This window comes from Sylvia atricapilla, chromosome 4 (genome assembly GCF_009819655.1).
Source record: "Sylvia atricapilla isolate bSylAtr1 chromosome 4, bSylAtr1.pri, whole genome shotgun sequence".
NCBI classification, from domain to species: domain Eukaryota; kingdom Metazoa; phylum Chordata; class Aves; order Passeriformes; family Sylviidae; genus Sylvia; species Sylvia atricapilla.
Window position 1 is genome coordinate 45,300,103 of NC_089143.1, and position 6,000 is coordinate 45,306,102.

Genomic DNA, 6,000 nt, shown 5'->3' on the forward strand with positions numbered 1-6,000 from the left:
CTCTGAAGAGGTGGTGGGTTTTTTGTGCACTGAGTTTAAGTTTCTCAGGGCTGGCAGATTTCTCCCAGGGCTGAGAGTCCCATTCATCTTTTCCAACGTTTACAGCTGATGGATTTTTCAAAAACAGAAAAAAACCAGAACCCCCAAAACCTAGATTGCTATGCCAGTGTGACAGCTGTATGTCTGTAACATTAGATTTGCTTATGAACATTTTCCCTCGTGTCTAATGGATCATCTGACATGCATGCATCCAAACTCAGGGAGCTGATGTAGCTATTTCCAGATGGGCTTCATCTCATCCCAGGATGGATGTATAAGCTGCGTGGATGATTCATTCTCTGCAGGTCTTTACAGTCTTTACAGTCCTATCATAACCTTCAGAAACAGTGTTTTGTCCTATTCCAGCATCTGCTTAAAAGAAGCAAGCACAAAAACAGCAATGCCTCATTGCAACAAATCTCATCAAATTTAGATTTTTTTACAGCAGGGAGATGTAGGTCTACACTGCCTTCTTTCTGCCACTCAAGAAGTTGAACAAATCAGATTTTAATGCTAACATAAATGGGAAAAATTCCTCACTGGAAGGAAAGAGTTAAATTCCAGTGGAGACATCATAAAAGAAGGACCAGGGTAATTTTTAAACCTTTTCTTTTTAAATCTTCTTTCCCCAGACCCTTCCCTGAGTGTCTCTTTCTTCATTCCCTTGGAAAACAACAATCTTTTTTCTTGATCAAGGAAATAATCACAAAAGCAAAGAACTGCCTGAAATTGCTTGGGCAGCAGGAGTGGTTGGTTCAATTAATTGCCTTAACTTTGCAGAAACATCTGGCATGCTGTTTACACCCTGTGAGACGCAGACTTCCATTAGGAACAGAGTAAAGAAGATGAATGAAAATAGGCAAAGACTCACCCGCAGACTTTGGCAAGCTAAAGATCTTTAGCCTAGTCCTGCTGAAACCACCCTGCAAATGCACCTGCCCGCACAGGCTGAAAGTCAAGGTCATACAGCTTTCAGGTGATTACAGAAGCTTTGATCCCAAGAATAGCAACAAATGGGGATGACAAAAAGACTAATTATCTTTACTATTATTGCAGGGAGATGATCTAACACTGGAAAGTGTTCCTGGACTTTATCTAGGTAGGTTCCAGCAAGAACATGAGGACCAGAGACAACATGGTGCACATTGCACTACAGGCTTGAGCCTTCATTCAAAACCTGGATCTCTGTGAGCTCATTGAAATGCGTGACCAGCGTGGTACAGAGGCCTTCACGGGGTTTATTAGAAAGGCTCTGTGTGTGACTGAGGCAGGAGAAACTGCACAAGCAGCCAGAGAAGACAGTGAAGAACCAGAGCCATTGCTGTATATAACTTGACCTCTGAAAAAGAGAAATTTACTTTCTTGGTTGCAGTACTGGCAAAACAAGCAGTTTCAGCTGTTTCCTGACTTCTCTTCCAGGAGACACAATGCTCTGTCCACCTCAGAACAACACTGCTCACCATCAAATGGAAGATTTCTAAAACACAATGGTGCTTCAAAAAGTCAGGCCAGATTTTCTGGCCTTGCATGTGAGTCGGTATGCACTTGGCACTCAAAAGGTAAGGTAACAGGCAGGTGAAGACCTTGGCCCCTCTAACTTTTAGGAAGCTCCAGGGAAGGTAACTGGCTGGCTCAGAGACCCCTTACTGACCCATAGCACATAAGCTGGCTCTCCTTTTTTGGAACCGGTTGTGAAACACACATTCTCCCACGGGCTGTGGATGATACAGCCATACAGATGCAGTAGAAGTCATTCCCAAACCTCCTAATTGTTTAAAATTCTTCATGCTCAGTGTTTCCAACAGGCAGGGAGGGAGCAGATATAAATAAATAAAGAAAGAAAATTTAAAAACAAAACAACACAAACAAACCCAAAACCTGTAAATAATTTATTTACCAGTGGAAGGACTTTCTCCCTGCATCTGGCTTTGCTATTATCCTGAGCAGCCCACCAGCACAGAGCAAGAAGAGATGTGTAGAGTGGGTGGGTTGGAAAGGCTTATCTCATACATCATCCACAGCTCACTGCTGGGAGTGAATGGAGCTTGCTGGCTGCAGGAGATTTAATTAAGGGGAGATGTATGTTGCACTGGGGACAGGGCTCTTGCCTTGGCACGCTGTGTTTCTATTGCACACTTCTGACACAAAACATAAATGTTTTTCCTTCTTCCTAACATCAATTCTTATTCCAATAAAACCAATGCCTGACTGATCCTACAAGAGCACAAATCCCACTGTATTCCCTTAATGTGATGGGGAATCCATCTTGAGACTCTCATACCCCCTTGACAGGAAGGCTCATGCTGTTCCCAGAGCCAGCTTCAGGACAGAGCAGCAGGGGCACAGTCAAGCCTGCTGAGGTGTGGAGCCCTGATGGGAAGCCCAGGAACACTGCTAGCTGGGTCACAGCCACTGACTGAAAGCCACCCCTCCAGCAAGCATCTGCTTCCCCATGTTGCAGTGCACTCCCACACAGGAACATTCATCACATGCAGGCAGCAAAGCTGAGCTAAAATTGGAAAGAATAATTTCTGATAGATTAATAAATTATGGGTGTCACTTGCAGGACCTTACCCTGTGTGTGTTAGGGGGTGTTTCGGCTTCAATTTAGCCGTGACATATCAGTGATCTCACCTTGTGCCTTGCCTGACATTTTCCAGCTCTGCCTTCTCTGCCTTTCAGACCATTCAGAGACCTTCTTTCATTACTGTTATAGACTAATTAATACCCATTTCAGTCCTCTTTCTTGAGGGGGCAGTTCATGTACACAGCTTCTTCATGTGGCTTGTGTTAATTATTATTCAGAGATAAAATGGTTGTTCTGGAGTGAACACAGGGTAGTGGCATCCTGAGAGGACTCTGCTGACACCGAACACTGAGGCCATGGCATACACAGCTGGAGAACATTAGCAGAGCCCATTCAGAGGTTTGACTCTCTCAGGGCTGGTTTCTGTTATTTTTATTGGTGGTAAATTACTTCCCAAGCTCCCCTGTGAACTGAGGAGACATCACTTAATTTTAAAATGATAGATCATTTTGATGTCTCTCACTTCTGCTCTTCTCCTCCCAAAGGAGCAGAGTGGAAGCCCCAGTGACCACCACTTTGAAGGCTGTGTTCGCCCCCACATTAAGGTCTATCTTTATCAGAAGCAATCTCTCAGAAAACTGAGTGGACAAAGATCTTCCACTGCCTGGAGGTTATTCTCAAGGCCATTTTTAATGCAGTCTGTGCTCAGCCATGGTACAGCAGCCATCAGCTCAAGTCCAAACACTGTCAGTAACACTTTTTATATAGAGAGTCTGTAGCCTGCTCCCCAAGAGGCTTGATCCCAGAAACCTGTCCTCCTCTTTTCCAAAACCTTCAGTGCAAATGGACTGCCACTTTATTCTCCAGGGTGATGGGGAGTCTTCCCACCTGCTTTCAGCCATCTCCTTCAAGCTCACTATTGTGAAGTCCATGGACAGATGGGGAATCTTTCTGCCTACCTGATATCCAGGAGGGAAGAATTGAACCCCTTCAGGAGACGAGGTAATTGGACTAAAACCTGTGCCTGTGCTGTTCCAAGGTATGGATGCCACTGTCTCTGGCAGTGACCTAACAGTAGTGAGTCTCCTCTTTCCAGAGTCATCTTCTGGCCAGAGAGTAAAGGATGAACTTTTCTTGGGATCCCTCAGGTCTTCTCCTAGCTAAGGCTGGACTCTGGGACTATGTCAGGGACATGCTTTTTGCAGGCATGGCACCAGGGCACCTGAAAAATGTGCACTGTTGGAGGTAATCTCAACCCCATCCCAATCCTTTGGGCTCAGTGAACCCAAGCAGTGCTGGACTTCTGCCTCAATCCTTCTGTATATACTTCCTAGAAGTATATACAACAGAGTCACAATGTATAGCCCAACTGGACTAATCTAGTTATGGCAAACATTTTGGTATGTACCCCTTGGTACCAGCTTTGACCTCTTTATCTCATTCTCATCAACCCACTCTTCCTAAAGCACAAGCCAGAAATAGACTGTGTCAGTGACTCAGAAAGGGAAAGAAGAGTCATTCTGACTCAAATACCAAGGTGGGCCTCCAGAGGATGGCACAAGGGACCCTGCATCAGCACTTGCAGCTCTCCATATCTCAGCTGCCAAAGTTCCCTCCCTGGAGACTGCAGGATGCAGGAAATGCTGCTGTTCATCTCTCCAGCAGCGGAGGTGATGCTCTGCTGACTGTATAGTGTGACTCAAAGGCATCACTGCTTCAATAGGTCTTGACCATGGGCTGAAATCTGAGTACCTTTATCTAGGCTGGGAAATAACATGGGCCAAGGTTCCTTCCCTGGCCTGGAGCAGCACAGCAGTATTTACATCCATACAACTAAACTCTTTTCTCTGTCTATCCATCCGGGGAGTACTCCCTGACTGTTGTTTCACCTGAACCACGGCCTGGCAGTGCTGCAAGCTGGGACAGTCAGAGCCAAGACAGACATGCGGATGGGCCCACAACTAACCTCACAATCCAGTTCTAATTAGGAAAGCCAAGGTTATAGAGCACTTGTATTTAACTTTCCTAAGCTGGTCTGACTTTTGTTAGCACCAATGGCTTTCAGACAACATCATTCCACTGCTCTAGTTTCTGAAGGCACAGCTGAATGGGAGGCTTTTCCTTGGGAGAGAGAAGAAAATTTGCAAAAAGATAGGCAGACACACTCTCCTAGAAGGAGAGAGAAGACCTCCATTACCGTACCTAATATTCTCCCTTCCTGTTTTTCTCATATTCTGTGCATTTTCCCTTTTGTCCAGCAATATAACTCAGAGAATAATATCACAGGGACTCTCTGAGCTTATAAGTGTATGTTAGATGATTGGATAAAATAAGGCAAAGTATGACCAAACATAGAGATGGACAATCCCAGAGAGTGGTCCTATCCCACATCCCCTCCACGTCACCAGGAACAGTGGGATCTCTTCCCAGTCTGCTCAACAGATCAGCTGGAACTCAGTTCTCCCACCTAGGGCAGGCTCACTTGCAACAAGGAAAGCAGATCCCCAGAGGATGCGATAAATCCTCAGCTCTTACAGGAACACAGTTGGTTTCCCTTGCTTTCCTCACCATCTGAAGCACAGTCCACAGCTGTGTCAGTTCCTCTGACTAGCTGTAAAATGTCAGCAGAGGTCAGTCTATGAGTGAAGGAGCTGAGGAGTTCTCTGGTTCCTGGATACTCATCTCATCTATTTAAATGTCCTTTTTTTTGCAAACTGGAGACCATGACTGAGGAAATATCTGCCCCAGCCATCACTTCCCTTCAGCAGAAGCCAAGAGAAAATTTCTCCTTTGAATTATTTACAGCAGTACTGAGACTAGTTTTGTGTCCATGACCACCTATAGTTCCTTCAGCCCCTTCCAATCTGGAATTGCTCTGCCCAAAATGTTCAGAACCTTTGCCTCCTCCAAAACACGAAGACATCCGTGGTCTGAGCTGAGCAGACTTACCTGCTCTCAGACTCTATCTCTGTGCTTGATATTTTACAGAAGGAGGTTTTGACTAAAAAAAAAAAAAAAAAAAAAAAAAAAAAAAAAAAAAAAAAAAAAAAAAAAAAAAAAAAAAAAAAAAAAAAAAAAAAAAGCTTTGATCAATGCAACCCCTAGCTAGAGCTAGGAAAGCATGACCGTGAGCTGACTTTCTTCTACCAAATATCACATTCTGCTTCAAAGCAGAAGGAGTCCTGGAGATGTCAGAATTTTTTTAATCCATCATTTTGCCTCGTCTTGTTCTGGAAAAGAAGCAACTCATCCGAGCTCCAATTTTGCAAGTACATCAAGCCTGGGCCAGGCAGGCAACAAGGACATCACTGCTTGAGTGAATAATGTATTCCTAAACATCCATCTTTTAAATGGAAATATCAAGGAAGTACCTGTGGTCCTTTCTGCAATCAGACCAGTGTAGCTCTTTTGGGGAAAGAAACCAAACTGCTGCC

General features: G+C 44.5%; 1 long non-coding RNA gene across 1 annotated transcript in view; it reads right to left on the minus strand.

Annotated features, from left to right (window-relative positions):
• Positions 1-5,751, minus strand: part of LOC136360476 (uncharacterized) — a 254,845-nt gene extending 249,094 nt beyond the window's left edge. Inside the window, exon 1 of the long non-coding RNA XR_010743465.1 lies at positions 5,569-5,751. This is a non-coding gene — a long non-coding RNA (uncharacterized lncRNA). The remainder of the gene's footprint in view (positions 1-5,568) is intronic.
• Between the last annotated feature and the right edge of the window lie 249 nt (positions 5,752-6,000).